Source organism: Chelonia mydas, chromosome 12 (assembly GCF_015237465.2).
Source record: "Chelonia mydas isolate rCheMyd1 chromosome 12, rCheMyd1.pri.v2, whole genome shotgun sequence".
NCBI lineage: Eukaryota > Metazoa > Chordata > Testudines > Cheloniidae > Chelonia > Chelonia mydas.
In genome coordinates, this window is record NC_051252.2 from 495,944 (window position 1) to 513,369 (window position 17,426).

Below are 17,426 nucleotides of genomic sequence, written 5' to 3' on the forward strand. Positions count from 1 at the left end.
TTTGTAAAGCCTGACCTTAAAAACCTCTAAGGAAGGAGATTCTACCACCTCCCTAGGTAACGCATTCCAGTGTTTCACCACCCTCTTAGTGAAAAAGTTTTTCCTAATATCCAATCTAAACCTCCCCCATTGCAACTTGAGACCATTATTCCTCGTTCTGTCATCTGCTACCATTGAGAACAGTCTAGAGCCATCCTCTTTGGAACCCCCTTTCAGGTAGTTGAAAGCAGCTATCAAATCCCCCCTCATTCTTCTCTTCTGCAGACTAAACAATCCCAGCTCCCTCAGCCTCTCCTCATAAGTCATGTGCTCTAGACCCCTAATCATTTTTGTTGCCCTTCGCTGGACTCTCTCCAATTTATCCACATCCTTCTTGTAGTGTGGGGCCCAAAACTGGACACAGTACTCCAGATGAGGCCTCACCAGTGTCGAATAGAGGGGAACGATCACGTCCCTCGATCTGCTCGCTATGCCCCTACTTATACATCCCAAAATGCCATTGGCCTTCTTGGCAACAAGGGCACACTGCTGACTCATATCCAGCTTCTCGTCCACTGTCACCCCTAGGTCCTTTTCCGCAGAACTGCTGCCTAGCCATTCGGTCCCTAGTCTGTAGCGGTGCATTGGATTCTTCCATCCTAAGTGTAGGACTCTGCACTTATCCTTATTGAACCTCATCAGATTTCTTTTGGCCCAAACCTCCAATTTGTCTAGGTCCTTCTGTATCCTATCCCTCCCCTCCAGCGTATCTACCACTCCTCCCAGTTTAGTATCATCCGCAAATTTGCTGAGAGTGCAATCCACACCATCCTCCAGATCATTTATGAAGATATTGAACAAAACCGGCCCCAGGACCGACCCCTGAGGCACTCCACTTGACACCGGCTGCCAACTAGACATGGAGCCATTGATCACTACCCGTTGAGCCCGACAATCTAGCCAGCTTTCTACCCACCTTATAGTCCATTCATCCAGCCCATACTTCCTTAACTTGCTGACAAGAATACTGTGGGAGACCGTGTCAAAAGCTTTGCTAAAGTCAAGAAACAATACATCCACTGCTTTCCCTTCATCCACAGAACCAGTAATCTCATCATAAAAGGCGATTAGATTAGTCAGGCATGACCTTCCCTTGGTGAATCCATGCTGACTGTTCCTGATCACTTTCCTCTCATGTAAGTGCTTCAGGATTGATTCTTTGAGGACCTGCTCCATGATTTTTCCAGGGACTGAGGTGAGGCTGACTGGCCTGTAGTTCCCAGGATCCTTCTCCTTCCCTTTTTTAAAGATTGGTACTACATTAGCCTTTTTCCAGTCATCCGGGACTTCCCCCGTTCGCCACGAGTTTTCAAAGATAATGGCCAAGGGCTCTGCAATCACAGCCGCCAATTCCTTCAGCACTCTTGGATGCAACTCGTCCGGCCCCATGGACTTGTGCACGTCCAGCTTTTCTAAATAGTCCCGAACCACCTCTATCTCCACAGAGGGCTGGCCATCTCTTCCCCATTTTGTGATGCCCAGCGCAGCAGTCTGGGAGCTGACCTTGTTAGTGAAAACAGAGGCAAAAAAAGCATTGAGTACATTAGCTTTTTCCACATCCTCTGTCACTAGGTTGCCTCCCTCATTCAGTGAGGGGCCCACACTTTCCTTGGCTTTCTTCTTGTTGCCAACATACCTGAAGAAACCCTTCTTGTTACTCTTGACATCTCTTGCTAGCTGCAGCTCCAGGTGCGATTTGGCCCTCCTGATATCTTTCCTACATGCCCGAGCAATATTTTTATACTCTTCCCTGGTCATACGTCCAACCTTCCACTCCTTGTAAGCTTCTTTTTTATGTTTAAGATCCGCTAGGATTTCACCATTAAGCCAAGCTGGTCGCCTGCCATATTTACTATTCTTTCGACTCATCGGGATGGTTTGTCCCTGTAACCTCAACAGGGATTCCTTGAAATACAGCCAGCTCTCCTGGACTCCTTTCCCCTTCATGTTAGTCCCCCAGGGGATCCTGGCCATCTGTTCCCTGAGGGAGTCGAAGTCTGCTTTCCTGAAGTCCAGGGTCCGTATCCTGCTGCTTACCTTTCTTCCCTGCGTCAGGATCCTGAACTCAACCAACTCATGGTCACTGCCTCCCAGATTCCCATCCACTTTTGCTTCCCCCACTAATTCTACCCGGTTTGTGAGCAGCAGGTCAAGAAAAGCGCCCCCCCTAGTTGGCTCCCCTAGCACTTGCGCCAGGAAATTGTCCCCTACGCTTTCCAAAAACTTCCTGGATTGTCTATGCACCGCTGTATTGCTCTCCCAGCAGATATCAGGAAAATTAAAGTCACCCATGAGAATCAGGGCATGCGATCTAGTAGCTTCCGTGAGTTGCCGGAAGAAAGCCTCATCCACCTCATCCCCCTGGTCCGGTGGTCTATAGCAGACTCCCACCACGACATCACCCTTGTTGCACACACTTCTAAACTTAATCCAGAGACACTCAGGTTTTTCCACAGTTTCGTACCGGAGCTCTGAGCAGTCATACTGCTCCCTTACATACAGTGCTACTCCCCCACCTTTTCTGCCCTGCCTGTCCTTCCTGAACAGTTTATAACCATCCATGACTGTACTCCAGTCATGTGAGTTATCCCACCAAGTCTCTGTTATTCCAATCACGTCATAATTCCTTGACATCACCAGGACCTCCAGTTCTCCCTGCTTGTTTCCAAGGCTTTGTGCATTTGTATATAAGCACTTGAGATAACCTGTTGATCGCCCCTCATTCCCAGTATGAGGCAGGAGCCCTCCCCTCACAGACATTCCTGCCTGTGTTTCCTCCCGGTATCCCGCTTTCCCACTTACCTCAGGGCTTTGGTCTCCTTCCCCCGGTGAACCTAGTTTAAAGCCCTCCTCACTAGGTTAGCCAGCCTGCTGGCAAAGATGCTCTTCCCTCTCTTCGTAAGATGGAGCCCATCTCTGCCCAGCACTCCTCCTTCATGGAACACCATCCCATGGTCAAAGAATCCAAAGCCTTCTCTCCGACACCACCTGCGTAGCCATTCGTTGACTTCCACGATTCGACGGTCCCTACCCAGGCCTTTTCCTTCCACGGGGAGGATGGACGAGAACACCACTTGCGCCTCCAACTCCTTTATCCTTCTTCCCAGAGCCACGTAGTCCGCAGTGATCCGCTCAAGGTCGTTCTTGGCAGTATCATTGGTGCCCATGTGGAGAAGCAGGAAGGGGTAGCGATCCGAGGGCTTGATGAGTCTCGGCAGTCTCTCCGTCACATCGCGAATCTTAGCCCCTGGCAAGCAGCAGACTTCTCGGTTTTCCCGGTCAGGGCGGCAGATAGATGACTCAGTCCCCCGGAGGAGAGAGTCCCCGACCACCACCACCCGCCTTCTCCTCTTGGGAGTGGTGGTCGTGGAACCCCCAACCTCAGGACATCGCATCTCATGCCTTCCAACCAGCGGAGTCTCCTTCTGCTTTCTCCCCCCAGACATATCATCTGGTCCACTCTCCGCAATGGTACCTGTGGAGAGAACATGAAAGCGGTTAGTTACCTGTGATCCAAGTTACCCGGGAAAGAATTTTCTGTAGTATCTGGCTGGTGACTCTTGCCCATATGCTCAGGGTTTAGCTGATCGCCATATTTGGGGTCGGGAAGGAATTTTCCTCCAGGGCAGATTGGAAGGCCCTGGAGGTTTTTCGCCTTCCTCTGTAGCATGGGGCACGGGTCACTTGCTGGAGGATTCTCTGCTCCTTGAAGTCTTTAAACTACGATTTGAGGACTTCAGTAGCACAGATATAGGTGTGAGGTTTTTTTTTGTAGGACTGGTGGGTGAAATTCTGTGGCCTGCGTTGTGCAGGAGGTCGGACTAGATGATCATAATGGTCCCTTCTGACCTAAATATCTGTGAATCTATGAATCTGTGTCTGTGTTACTGGAACCCGGACATTCGGCTTACCTCTTCTGGAGGTCACATGTTACCAAGCTTCTTCACTGGCCTCTTGGCTCCTCTGTGCAACCTGCTCTATATCTTTAGAGCTTTGTGCCCCTAGAAGCCTATCCTGAGTTTTGTCCAGAAAATCCTCAGTTTCTCGTATACAACGCAGGGTCGTTATCTGTTGCTCCAGACCTTCAATCTTCTCTTCCAATATGGAGACCAGCTTGCACTTTGTACAGACAAAGTCGCTTCTGTCCTGTGGAAGAAAGACAAACATGGCACATCCAGTGCAGGTCACAACAGCTGAACCCCCCCCTTCCATATCACCTACCTACTATGAGCTTCCTCAGAGACGTTTGCAAGATGTAAGCCTCACTGGCACTGTCACTCCGAGCTGCATGGTAAGGGGGCATGGGTTGGATAAGGGGCAGGAGGTCCCAGGGGGTAGTCAGAGGGCGGTTGGATGGGGAGGAGGTTCGGGGGAGCAGAAACCAGGAGACAGGGAGCAGGGGGGGTTGGATGGGGGGGGGTTCCGGGCGGGTCCTGGGAGGGGGGGATAGGGAGCAGGTGGGAGTTGGATAGGGGGTGGTGTCCTGGGGGGGGGGGGCAGTTAGGGATGGGGGTCCCAGGAGGGGGTGGTCAGGGGACAAGGAATGGGGCGGGGAGGTTGGATGGATCTGGGTGCCTGTCAGGGGCGGGGGGTGTGGATACGGGTCGGGGCAGTCAGGGGACAGGTAGCAGGGGGGTTGGATACGGGGTGGGGTCCTGGGGGGGGGGGTGGTTAGGGGACAAGGAGCAGGGGGGGTTGGATGGGTCGGGGGTTCTGAGGGGGGCAGTCTGGGGGGCAGGAAGTGGGAGAGGACGGATAGGGGGCGAGGGCCAGGCTGTTTGCGGAGGCACAGCCTTCCCTACCCAGCCCTCCGTACCGTTTCGCAACCCCGATGTGGCTCTTGGGCCAAAAAGTTTGCCCATTCCTGATCTAAAGCATTAATGAGGATGGGGATAATGGTAGTGGGGGCAGGTTTCTCTGTGCACAGTGATGGAACATCCTTCTGTGGAGCTTAGTCGTTGGCCATCTTGAGAGCACAAGGATAAACTCGATACTTTGCTTAGGCCTTCCCTCAATGAGGGATGCTGGCAAATGGCTTGCCAGCCCCTTCCCCACGGAATTCAGCCACCTTGCAGGATGATGTGTCAGGAAGTGCAGGGCATTTGGTCATAGTGGGACAACAATGATGACGCTTACTCCTTATTTTGAATGCTTAGATGCCACAGTGAGAAGCATGTTAGCAATGCCCGAAGTTAGTATTGAGGAGCATTGGCTGCCCTGGGTTGGTGAAACTTGCATAATGGCTGGCTGGATAATGGCCTGGTAAAGATAATGATGTTGGCAACAGAACTGAATTGTCACTCTGCGTAATAAGACAAAATGCTGATTTCTAACCTCATGAAAAATTAAAACGTATGGAATTGAATTCTCCACCAGGGGGAGACAAACCCAAGCAATAACACCCCAGTGTTATCCAAGAAGGGAGAGGGAAACATAGATAAACTGCTCCCAGTGACATTGCTTTTAATTATGGGTGATGAGCGATATGGAAAGACAGTGAGCCGGTCACGTAACTTGGACCTATTTCTCAATGGAATTAGTACTGTTGAAATAATAGATACCTTGTATTTTCTGAAGGTAGCACCTTCTGTTGGAGAATCTCAAAGTGCTATTCATAAAAATGAGGTAAGCCTCCCAATTGCGGTGCCTCACTTTTCCTGTGTATAAAATGGAGATACTGACCTACCTTCTGGAGGGTGGGCAGGGGACTTTCCCAAAAGCATCTGTTGCAGAGTCACAAAGAGAACCTAGGTGCCCGACTCCCAGTCCTCTACTCTAAATGCTAGGTTCCATTGCTTCTCTCCAGGACTGTTTTAAGACTTGAGCCTTTGCATATATCTTGACTTTAGCAAAGCTTTTGATACGGTCTTCTACAGTATTCTTGCCAGCAAGTTTAAAAAGTATGGATTGGATGAATGGACTATAAGGTGGATAGAAAGCTGGCCAGGTTGTCGGGCTCAATGGGTAGTGATCAATGGCTCAGTGTCTAGTTGGCAGCTGGTATCAAGCGGAGTGCCCCAGGGGTTGATCCTGGGGCTGGTTTTGTTCAACATCTTTATTAGTGATCTGGATGATGGGATGAATTGCACCCTCAGCAAATTCGCAGATGACACTAAGCTGAGGGGAGAGGTAGATACAATGGAGGGTAGGAATAGGGTCCAGAGTGACCTAGACAAATTGGAGGATTGGGCCAAAAGAAATCTGATGAGGTTCAACAATGACCAGTGCAGAGTTCTGCACTTAGGAAGGAAGAATTCCATGCACTGCTACAGGCTGGGGGCTGACGGGCTAAGCAGCAGTTCTGCAGAAAAGGACCTGGGGATTACAGTGGACGAGAAGCTGGATATGAGTCAGCAGTGTGCCCTCGTTGACAAGAAGGCTAACGGCATATTGGGCTGTATTAGTAGGAGCATTGCCAGCAGATCAAGGGACGTGATTATTCACCTCTATTCGGTACTGGTGAGGCCACACCTGGAGTACTGTGTCCAGTTTGGTCCCCCCACTACAGAACGGATGTGGACAAATTGGAGAGAGTCCAGAGGAGGGCAACAAAAATGATTAGGGGGCTGGGGCACATGACTTGTGAGGAGAGACTGAGGGAACTGGGGTTATTTAGTCTTCAGAAGAGAAGAGTGAGGGGTGATTTGATAGCAGCCTTCAGTTACCTGAAGGGGGGTTCCAAAGAGGATGGAGCTCGGCTGTTCTCAGTGGTAGCAGATGACAGAACAAGGAGCAATGGTCTCAGGTTGCAGTGGGGGAGGTTTAGGTTGGATATTAGGAAACACTATTTCACTAGGAGGGTGGTGTAGCACTGGAATGCATTACCTAGGGAGGTGGTGGAATCTCCATCCTTAGAGGTTTTTAAGGCCTGGCTTGACAAAGCCCTGGCTGGGATGATTTAGTTGGGGATTGGTCCTGCTTTGAGCCGGGGATTGGACTAAATGACCTACTGAAGTCTCTTCCAACCCCGATATTCTATGATACGTGCTTATTTCTTACCTGCGCATATGAGAAATAGAAGTTCAGATGCAGCTGTGCTCTTAAATGAAAAGAGACTAATCAATGGCACTGCAGGTTGCCAGTTAAAAAACCCACGCTGCTACTTGGATAAAGCGGCTTCTCAGCCAAACGAATCATTGCAGAGCCATGTTCCCACTCAGTTACCAAAGTAATCTTTCCTCCCTTCACATCACACAAAGGTCTCGTATTCAGGATACAGCCTAATTAGAGGTATAAGAGGTTTGCTCACCAAGAAACTATTACTGAATTTTTCTGAAATCTGTGGGGTGTGGATCTGCAGTTGCTATTGCTGATTCAAGTCTCTTGTGCATATAGATGGGTATGATAAGTGTATAGTTTAAAGGAGGACTTTGATTAATAGGCAAATGTACCTTGTAGGTTTTCTTAAGAACACGAGTATTACATAGGTGGAAGAGTGCTTAAGCATTAATGCCTTTAAAGCAGGGATTGTCAAAGGAGCCTGGCAGAATTAGGTGAACTTATTCTCCTTTGACAATCCTAGCCTTAATTTTTTTCTCTTGTCCCTCAGAAAAGAGCATCTTGCTGAATGGCAGGAGAGCACTGTGAGGGAGACAAGGGTGTTGTGAGGGTCTCCAGGCATGAGATCTCTCCCTAAATCTTTCTTGAGCATTTGGAGGGTGCCCATTACCACAATAGCTAGGTCTTGCAAAATGGATGTGAAAATTTTCACTTCCCTCCCTCACCACGTTGATAATAATTTGGGGGAGGAGGAGGGATTGGGCAGGGATTCTTTTATTCCTGCCTGTCAAAAGGAGTGACATGCCCTGGGGGAATAGAATTTAGCAAGGGTGCTCAAATACTGAGCTCAGGGCTTTAAACATCAATATCCACTCATTCCAGCTACAGTTTTTTAATATTACATGCTGAATGCCCTACATTAATTTAAGACCTCTTTTTCCTGCAGGTGCTGCTTTTCTGGCAGCCTCCCACTCTTCAGCAATGGGCTCATCTCCAGGGGGTCTGTCGGTGAAATGAGTTCAGTTACTAATTAAACTGTGACTTCTTTCTAGAATAAATCAAATCTGGGGATTTGGTGTAATCTTGGTGTAATCCTGCAAACCACCAAGGTTACCTTACTTTATATTGTTTAAAGCAAGCCCTGTATCAACAAGTCCCCAAAACTCAGGGTGGCTCGAGATAGACCAGCAGGGCAATGCCGTCCATAGCTTGTGGCAATGTTCTAGTGGCATGCAGCTGATTCTTAGCTCCTTGGAACATCTTTCTAGTCTCCTGTCCCTGTTTTTATGAATAACCATGCCTGAAGCTCCAGCCATTCTGGCATCAGAGTAATTGACACCTCAATCCCCCAGCTACTTGCATCTCAAAACATGCCATTCTGCAGGCTGCCAGTAAAGATTCCATGAACCATGGCTTGAGAACCACCCCTGTGAACACCCATCTGAACAGTGCTAGGTTGGGGAGCTGGGGGCATTCTTTTCTTTAAAGGAAAATGATATTGTTTGTGCACAATGATAGCTTATAGAAAGGGCCTGAAAACCAAACACTGGATTTTTCTTCCGGGGAGAAAGTGTCTGTTATGCTGCTTTCTAAGTGGGCTGAGGCTGCATTTTGGGAATGGTTCCTTTTTTGAAAGCTGTAGAATTTAGATCAAGATTTAAGCCTGGATAGTTTTGAGGTACAGATCTCAATGGTCTTTTCTTGAAACTCTTACTGCCTAGGAAACCATTTAGTTTTATTCTTATACAGATACAGAGAAAACACATCTAATCTGCAACACAAGGTGTTTAATACATAATCACCCCAAGCTTCCTAGGGGATGGGGTGGGGAAGGCACCTCTATGTCCAGCCCATTGTGTCATGTAGGATTTTCCATGATCCCAGGCCCAGGAGAAACTACCCTTTTCTATATTAGATTAATTAATCTAATTAGACTAAGTCTGCTGTTGGATCACCCTTGCTAGTTTAGAGAAGCTTCTTAGTAAGTTCAGAATATTAAAAATGCCAAATAAAGGACCAAGTTTATGGCCTACTCTGTTTTCTAAATTAATAGTTTACCTATTGCATTCAGAGCTGAAGCTTCTCAGTCTTGGAATTATTATGATCATTCCTCGATACCTGATTTCCATTTCTCCTTGGCACCTATTCCCTTGTTCTGACACACTCTCTGCTGCTCATTGTCAGCTTTTCATGTCCCTTTTGTGTGTAATAGGCACAGAGTAGCGGGCAATTGTCGCACAGAGAACTGTAAATCGTGGACAGTGGGAGCAATTCGCAAAGCCCGTTTACCTCTCAATGAAAGTTCAGTGTCATCTCGCACTGGGTGGATAGAAGCCCTTTTGAAGCGCTCTGCTTTATGAACTTGCCTCATGATGCAAGGCATGCGGCTGCATTAATAAGCAGCAGTTCTCTGGTGCCAGGGGCTTTTATCTGTAACTAGACTATCGAGATGCTTGTGTTCTGTTTGGCTGCCCCAACTTCTGCGGCTCTTGTCCTTTCTGTCAATTACTGCTGGGCACTGGGTGCAGAAACCAATCTCTAGCTGAAAGAGAGCTGATCCTCATCCAGAATCGCAATGAAACTGACCTAGTGTGACTGGAGCTGGCCCATGGATCCACGCTATCACTGCAATGTGTCATGGGCCAGGTTAGAATCCAGGCAGTGGGGGGGGAGGGGTCAGAACAGAAGCCAGTTCTAATAATGATCAGAAACAGGGAACTAATCTGATAGTTCATTTCAGAGGACATTAATTACAGAGAGGAAGGATTGTCTAGTGGGCAGGGCACTTCCCTACCTTACAAGGGCAGGAGGGTAACTGTATTGAGAGATTGTGAGGTGCTCACAGACTATGGTGATAAGGGCTGCAAAAGTACCTTCAGTAGAGTTGATATCCATGCAACTAGAGACATGATCTGGATTGACCTGCCTAGGCTTTGGAGACCAGCTTTCTTGACCCTTGGCTCTATCCCTTTGAGTTTCAGCCACCCAGCCTCCTTAACTTCTCCAGGCTCCCCACCACCGCCACCACTCCTCATCCTGTTCCCAGTCACGCATTTGTTTTAAATAGTGCACGCATGTGGGCTATCAAAACAACTGCCTCCCTTAGCTTCCCAGTGGACACCCCACATTCAGCTGCCCATGAATGCGCACCCACACGAGACAAGCCAATCGAAAGAACAAATGAGTATCCTGCAGGTCCCCAGTCATTGCAGTGGGCAGCTACCCCGCTTCATTCCATGCACCAGGTGGCTCCATGCAAGGTTATAAACAGCAGCAGTCACTGTACCCTCAGCAAGGAGTGGTGCCTGCTGGATCCAGAGGAATTCCAGAACAGGCGGGACAAAGTGCTCAGTGCTGCCCAAGGCTGCCCCTTCCTTGTGATGAGTGCCCGGGTCTCTGAACCACAAGGGCCAGATTTAAGCAATGTGTTCCCTGCAGTTGATTCCTCTTCCTACCTTCGCGGAGGTGCTCGCTGTTGACTTCGTGGAATGCAATTAGAATACATTTGTATTGCCCCTTGAGTAGTTCTCTTCCCACCCTTACCCCAAGGGACTCATCCTCCTTGGCAGATGGCTCCATCAGAGAAGCTGTCAGGGTTCCCTCACAACTCTGAATTCTGGGGTATAGATGTGGGGACCCGCAGGAAAGACCCCCTAAGCTTATATTCCACCAGCTTAGGTTAAAAACTTCCCCAAGGTACAAATTCCTTTCCTTGTCCTTGGACGGTATTGCTGCCATCACCAAGTGATTTAAACAAACATTCAGGGAGGGGCCACTTGGAGCCCTATCCCCCCCAAGCTCTTTCACCCCTTTTCCTAGGGAGGCTTGAGAATAATATACCAACCAATCGGTTAACAAAGTGAGCACAGACCAAATCCCTGCTTTTTAGGACACTGAAAATCAATTAGCTTCTTAAAAGAAGAATTTTATTTAAAAAAAAAAAAAAAAAGAAAAAGAATCACACCTGCAAAATCAGGATGGAAGATAACTTTACAGGGTAAATAAAAAGATTTAAAACACAGAGGATTCCTGTCTGACTCTGCTTCCCAGTTACAAAAAAGGAATAAAATTACCTCTTAGCATAGGGAAAATTCACAAGCTAAAACAAAAGATAATCTAATGCATTTCCTTGCTATTACTTACAATTTCTGTAATTTTAGATGTATTATTTCAGGATCTTTTAGGAGCTGGTTTACCTGCTTGGTCTCTCTCTTTGTCCCAAGAGGGAACCAAAAAAAAGAGAGCACAAACAAACCCCCTCCCCCTGACTTGAAAGTATCTTCTTTTCCCATTGGTTCTTCTGGTCAGGTGCCAACTAGGTTAATTGAACTGTGTCATAAATATAAAGGGAAGGGTAACCACCTTTCTGTATACTGTGCATTAAAATCCTTCCTGGCCAGAGGCAAAACCCTTTCATCTGTAAAGGGTTAAGAATCTAAGATAACCTCGCTGGCACCTGACCCAAAATGACCAATGAGGGGACAAGATACTTTCAAATCTGGAGGGGGCGGGGAGACAAAGAGTTCCTGTCTACCTGTGTGATGCCTTTGCCGGGAACAGATCAAGGATGCAAGTTCTCCAACTCCTGTAAAGTTAGTAAGTAATCTAGCTAGAAAATCTGTTAGGTTTTCTTTGTTTAATGGCTTGTAAAATTCGCTGTCCTGGAGGGAATGTATATTTCTGTTTTTGTGTCTTTTTGTAACTTAAGGTTTTGCCTAGAGGGATTCTCTATGTTTTGAATCTGATTATCCTGTAAAGTATTTACCATCCTGATTTTACAGAGGTGATTGTTTTACCTTTTCTTTAAATAAAATTCTTCTCTTAAGAACCTGATTGATTTTTCATTGTTCTTAAGATCCAAGGGTTTGGGTCTGTGTTCACTTGTACCAGTTGGTGAGGATATTATTATCAAGCCTTCCCCAGAAAAGGGGGTATAGAGTTTGGGGGAATATTTTGGGGGAATAGGACTCCAGGTCGTCCTTTCCCTGTTCTTTGTCTAAAACACTTGGTGGTGGCAGCGTTTTACTTAATCCAAGGGCAAAGACTTTGTGCCTTGGGGAAGTTTTAACCTAAGCTGGTAGAAATAAGCTTAGGGGGTCTTTCATGCGGGTCCCCACAACTGTACCCTAGAGTTCAGAGTGGGGAAGGAACCATGACACTGATTAACCCCTTACAGGTAAATGATTCTGTACCTCTGGCCAGGAGGGATTTTATGTTTCTGCACACATAAAGGTTGTTACCCTTCCCTTTATATTTATGACAGAGGCTCTTTGGAAAAACTTCATATGACTGAGTTTGTCCCAAGTTTGGAATCAAAGACACTTTCATTCGGACACACAGTGAGGAGGTGCATTTATTTTTTTCCCGAAGCTCAGATCTAACCCACTCCTGGCAGGGATGCATGTGTAGGGAGCTTGCCCAACTTGTGCCTTTACTTTCTGACTGCTCAGCTGCAGCGGCAGGGATGCTGGAAGCTTTGCTGGCACTGCTGCATCAGGAATCCAGGACCACAGAGCTCTGGAAATGAGGCCCATTGCAGCTGCAGTTTTACCGCAGCCCTTGGCTGGGTGGAAATGGGGATAGTGGTTTCTTATCTGAGAAAATATTTGAAGAATCACTTAGTTGACAACAGAAGATGGCTCAGATGTGGAGCAGTACTGACTCAAGATCACCATTTAAGGAGGGGCTCTACGATCTTCTTTAGATGTTCCTGAGCTGCACATTTGCTGATTAATTCAGGATGTTTCTGAAAGCACTTCCTCAGTGCTTTGCCCTGGCTGCTGGGCTGCTCATTAAAGCTTACTGCTGTTTTTAAGCCCCATGCTAGAATGTCCACTGTACTGTCCAGGGCAGGGTTTCTCAGCCTGTGGGTTGGGACCCAAAATTGGGTTGCCGGAATGTTTCAAAGGGTTGTGTGGTAGCTCCCACAGAGCTGCTTGGGCTCGCCTCCGTGCTCCAGGCACTGCAACCTCTGGGTTCCCAGCACCAGTCAGGTTTGGCCCAGCTGTCATGATGACAGCAGTCCGGGTAGGCCAAAGTTGAGTGAGTAGCCCTGCAACTCCATGAGCCAGGTCACAACTCCATTCACACAAATTCGGTCCAATCAGGAGGGTGGGGCCAAACTTTAGTGCTGCAACCTCTGAGGTTGCAACGCCCAGAGTGGAGAGCCAAGCCCACAGCATAGGAGCTGCCACTGTGGGGTGAGTGCTGGACAGGATCCAATCCCCCCAGGAGGCAGGATCTGACCGAAACCACTCCAGGGCCTCCACCCCCAGACTATTTACTGGGTCAGGACAGGCCATAAACATTTACCACTGGGTCCTGAGCCCACAAAGGTTGAGAACCAATGATCTAGGGCAGTGGACAAGCTGACCCTAATGGCTCTTTCACCAAAAGAGCTGTCCTGTTAATTAAACAGCTGAAAAAAACACCTGCTGGTGCAGATTCTTTGCTTCCAGCGTCAGGAAAACCAGTCATATGGAGTCTGCTTTTTGACATTGTCCCTTTGTTGAGTTTATTAAAATATAACATGTGTGGATGTATAATAGAACCATGGGTAACGGGCTCCCTGGTGTGTTTAAAACCCTTTCGGACAGGAGGTTTTGCAAATGCAAAAGGAAAAAATGCTTAGCATTTCTACAGAGCTTTCCATCTAACTATGTCAAAGCACTTTCTAAAGGAGTGTAATTCCTATTTTTATAGATGTGGAAACTGAGGCAGAGAGAGGTTAAGTGACATGGTTCAAGGTCACCCAGCAAGCCAGTGTCAGCACCTGGACCTCACGTTCCCCGGACCATATGTAACATGGCTGGATGCAGTCAGTTCTTTGCATCAAGGAGGAGTACAGAGCTGGGGTTGACCCTCTCAGTGGGGCCAGTGGTATTTTTATTAAGGTAGGAATTCAGGGAGGAAGAAGGGTCAGACGGAGGCATTTATGTCTTAAAGGTGAAATACAAAGCTTTTTAAAAACTGCCTAGGAGTTTTGATCAGTGACCAAATAGATCTGTGAACTTAACTTTAAAATAATTCCTGAGTTTGGGATTGTCACCTGTGGCAGGTGAAATATCAAACCCTGAACTTAGGACTTGGTAAGTAAAAGAGGCTGATTTCCAATCAGAACTGTTTATAAATGTCTTTGTAACTTTCAGTCGTACACATGAATTTAGTCACTGAATGGGTAGCTCATGGCTTAACAGCTTTTAGTCCACCAGAAGGAAATAGTGCAGGGATGTTACTCTTGGATTGGGGTCCCTAGAGATGGGTGAGGGTTCTTTTGGAGGGTGAAGGAAGTCAGATTTGGCCATGACTTGTGGTAGGGAAAGCAAAGCCTGGGGGATAGTGGGACTGAGGATCTGAACCATTAAGGGTTTGCCTGTTCTGATAAAACCACACATTGAGCCTGATGCTGCAGGCCCCTTGTGTGCAGGCTTGAGGTTGACACTGGGAATTGTGTCTGCAGAAGTGCAGCATTAAGCCCAATGTATTTGACCCTTACCGAGATGGGGAACTAGAAGCAGGTCAGCAAACCATGGGACTTATGCATAATCACATTGACTAGTGAAGATGATTATGGACAGGTGTGTGGCTAAGCCCTTGGATGTGTTGCTGGTTAGCTCCAACCTTGCTCAAGGCTGTTAACTTTTCACCCATTTCCTGATTAGGCTGCTTAGGAGAGCTGTGCACAACTACTGCAGGATAGATTTATTCCCCCTTGATGGGAGGTCTGACCTAAACAGCAGTAGAGCTCGCGTTCTGATACAGGACATGACAATCGCTCAAAGCTGCTTGAATTCTTTCTGGTCTTTATCCTGCATCTTCTGTGGGCTTGGCAGCTAGAATAGATTATCCCCAGCTCCTCCCAGTGCAGGGGTGAGCCATTCATCTGCTCACAGCTGCTCTTGCTGGGCTCCTGCCCTCCTAGAATCATAGAATCATAGAATCATAGAATATCAGGGTTGGAAGGGACCCCAGAAGGTCATCTAGTCCAACCCCCTGCTCAAAGCAGGACCAAGTCCCAGTTAAATCATCCCAGCCAGGGCTTTGTCAAGCCTGACCTTAAAAACCTCTAAGGAAGGAGATTCTACCACCTCCCTAGGTAACGCATTCCAGTGTTTCACCACCCTCTTAGTGAAAAAGTTTTTCCTAATATCCAATCTAAACCTCCCCCATTGCAACTTGAGACCATTACTCCTCGTTCTCTCATCTGCTACCATTGAGAACAATCTAGAGCCATCCTCTTTGGAACCCCCTTTCAGGTAGTTGAAAGCAGCTATCAAATCCCCCCTCATTCTTCTCTTCTGCAGACTAAACAATCCCAGCTCCCTCAGCCTCTCCTCATAAGTCATGTGCTCTAGACCCCTAATCATTTTTGTTGCCCTTCGCTGGACTCTTTCCAATTTATCCACATCCTTCTTGTAGTGTGGGGCCCAAAACTGGACACAGTACTCCAGATGAGGCCTCACCAGTGTCGAATAGAGGGGAACGATCACGTCCCTCGATCTGCTCGCTATGCCCCTACTTATACATCCCAAAATGCCATTGGCCTTCTTGGCAACAAGGGCACACTGCTGACTCATATCCAGCTTCTCGTCTACTGTCACCCCTAGGTCCTTTTCCGCAGAACTGCTGCCTAGCCATTCGGTCCCTAGTCTGTAGCGGTGCATTGGATTCTTCCATCCTAAGTGCAGGACCCTGCACTTATCCTTATTGAACCTCATCAGATTTCTTTTGGCCCAAACCTCCAATTTGTCTAGGTCCTTCTGTATCCTATCCCTCCCCTCCAGCGTATCTACCACTCCTCCCAGTTTAGTATCATCCGCAAATTTGCTGAGAGTGCAATCCACACCATCCTCCAGATCATTTATGAAGATATTGAACAAAACCGGCCCCAGGACCGACCCCTGGGGCACTCCACTTGACACCGGCTGCCAACTAGACATGGAGCCATTGATCACTACCCGTTGAGCCCGACAATCTAGCCAGCTCCTCTCCTCAATCCTCTCCTCATCCTTCCCGCTTTCAGCCCTTCCCCAAAAGGGAGCAGCTGCAGAACAGTGGATCTGGCCTATGAGAGCTCTTAGCTTGCTGTCAAGAGCTGCCCTCTAGAAAGCACCTTCCCTGCTCCCTACGTGGTTCTTTAGTTGCCACAATGCAGTAAACCACATCCCTGCTCAGCTCTGCCTTCCCTCCTGGTAACGGCAGTTTCACTTCTGCTGTGCTGGGATAGGGTGGTATCCCTTCTGCCTCCCAGGCTAGGTGGCTGAGTGAAGAGAGAGCCCAAGGGTATTTCTTCTCCCCCTGCCACAGTCCATAGGATGGAATTCTGCCTCTTGGTTCCGTTAGGCTATCCGTACATTTAGGGTGGCATGTAGAGTACAGAACTATACGTGTAGCTACACGCTGTGGTAAAAGGCTCTGAAGCTCCGCGCTACTAGAGCCTTTCACTGCAGCAAGGAAAGGCTCTGGCAGCAGGGAATCTTCCCTCCTGGCTGCTGGAGCCTTTCCCCTCACCTGCCCCCCACCAGAGCCTTTCCTTGCTGCAGTGAAAGGTTCTGGTAGTGGGGAGCTACTCTGCTAAAAGATAGCAGTGTAGACATGAGAGGTGCTCCTTGGCATGCAGAGAGCACTGCAAGGTATATAGCTGGATGTGTGGAGCACTTGACTCGCCTAAGCCGTGTCTCATCATCTACACTTCTGTTTATACCCATTCTAGCTGGCCCTCTACACACCGCCGCAAGTGTAGACGTAGCCTTAGTCTGTCAAGACAGCATGCTGAGCCCCTATCTTCTACCAGCAGCTATAGGGAAGAGTTGGGAAATGCCAAGCATGAGCTATAAAATGAAACTATTTTTTTTTAAAGTAGGGATTTACAGCAGTGACTTTCAGGATTTAGAGTGTTTTCCCCATCCCCAGTGTTTAAACCACCTGTAATTGTCCAGCCACCCTCCTGCCGTCCAACTCAGTGATCACTCAATATAGCTCAGCCAGATGCCCTCCAACTCTATGGTCACTCACAGTGTAGCTCAGCCAGATGCATTTCCTAAACCTGTCAGAATAGGCTGCGGCTAGAACACATGATTTTGTTGATTCTCTTCTAGCCATACCAGTCAGGCTTCTGACGCTCCTCTGGAAATCCAGGCTATTAGTAGCAAGAAGTTGAGAGAGCATTCAGAATTCTTGCCAGAGATGTTGGTGAGAGTCTTGACACAGTGTGTCATTCCCAAGGTATTGTGCAGGGATGAATAGAAGAGAAGGACAGTGTCCTTTGCTGCCATTCAGAAGTGGGGATCAGTGCTTTGATGTCTTTCCTTCAGTTGCTGATGCTGTAGATAAGGCACACACGGCTGATGTGTATTGCTGATCTTCATGCAGATTGGGTTTTTTCTGAA

The 17,426-nt window shown here is 47.9% G+C and overlaps 1 protein-coding gene across 6 annotated transcripts in view; it reads left to right on the forward strand.

The window, feature by feature from the left end:
- CFDP1 (craniofacial development protein 1) overlaps positions 1 to 17,426 on the forward strand; it is a 123,931-nt gene that overhangs the window by 15,719 nt on the left and 90,786 nt on the right. The gene's annotated exons all lie outside the window — the stretch shown is intronic.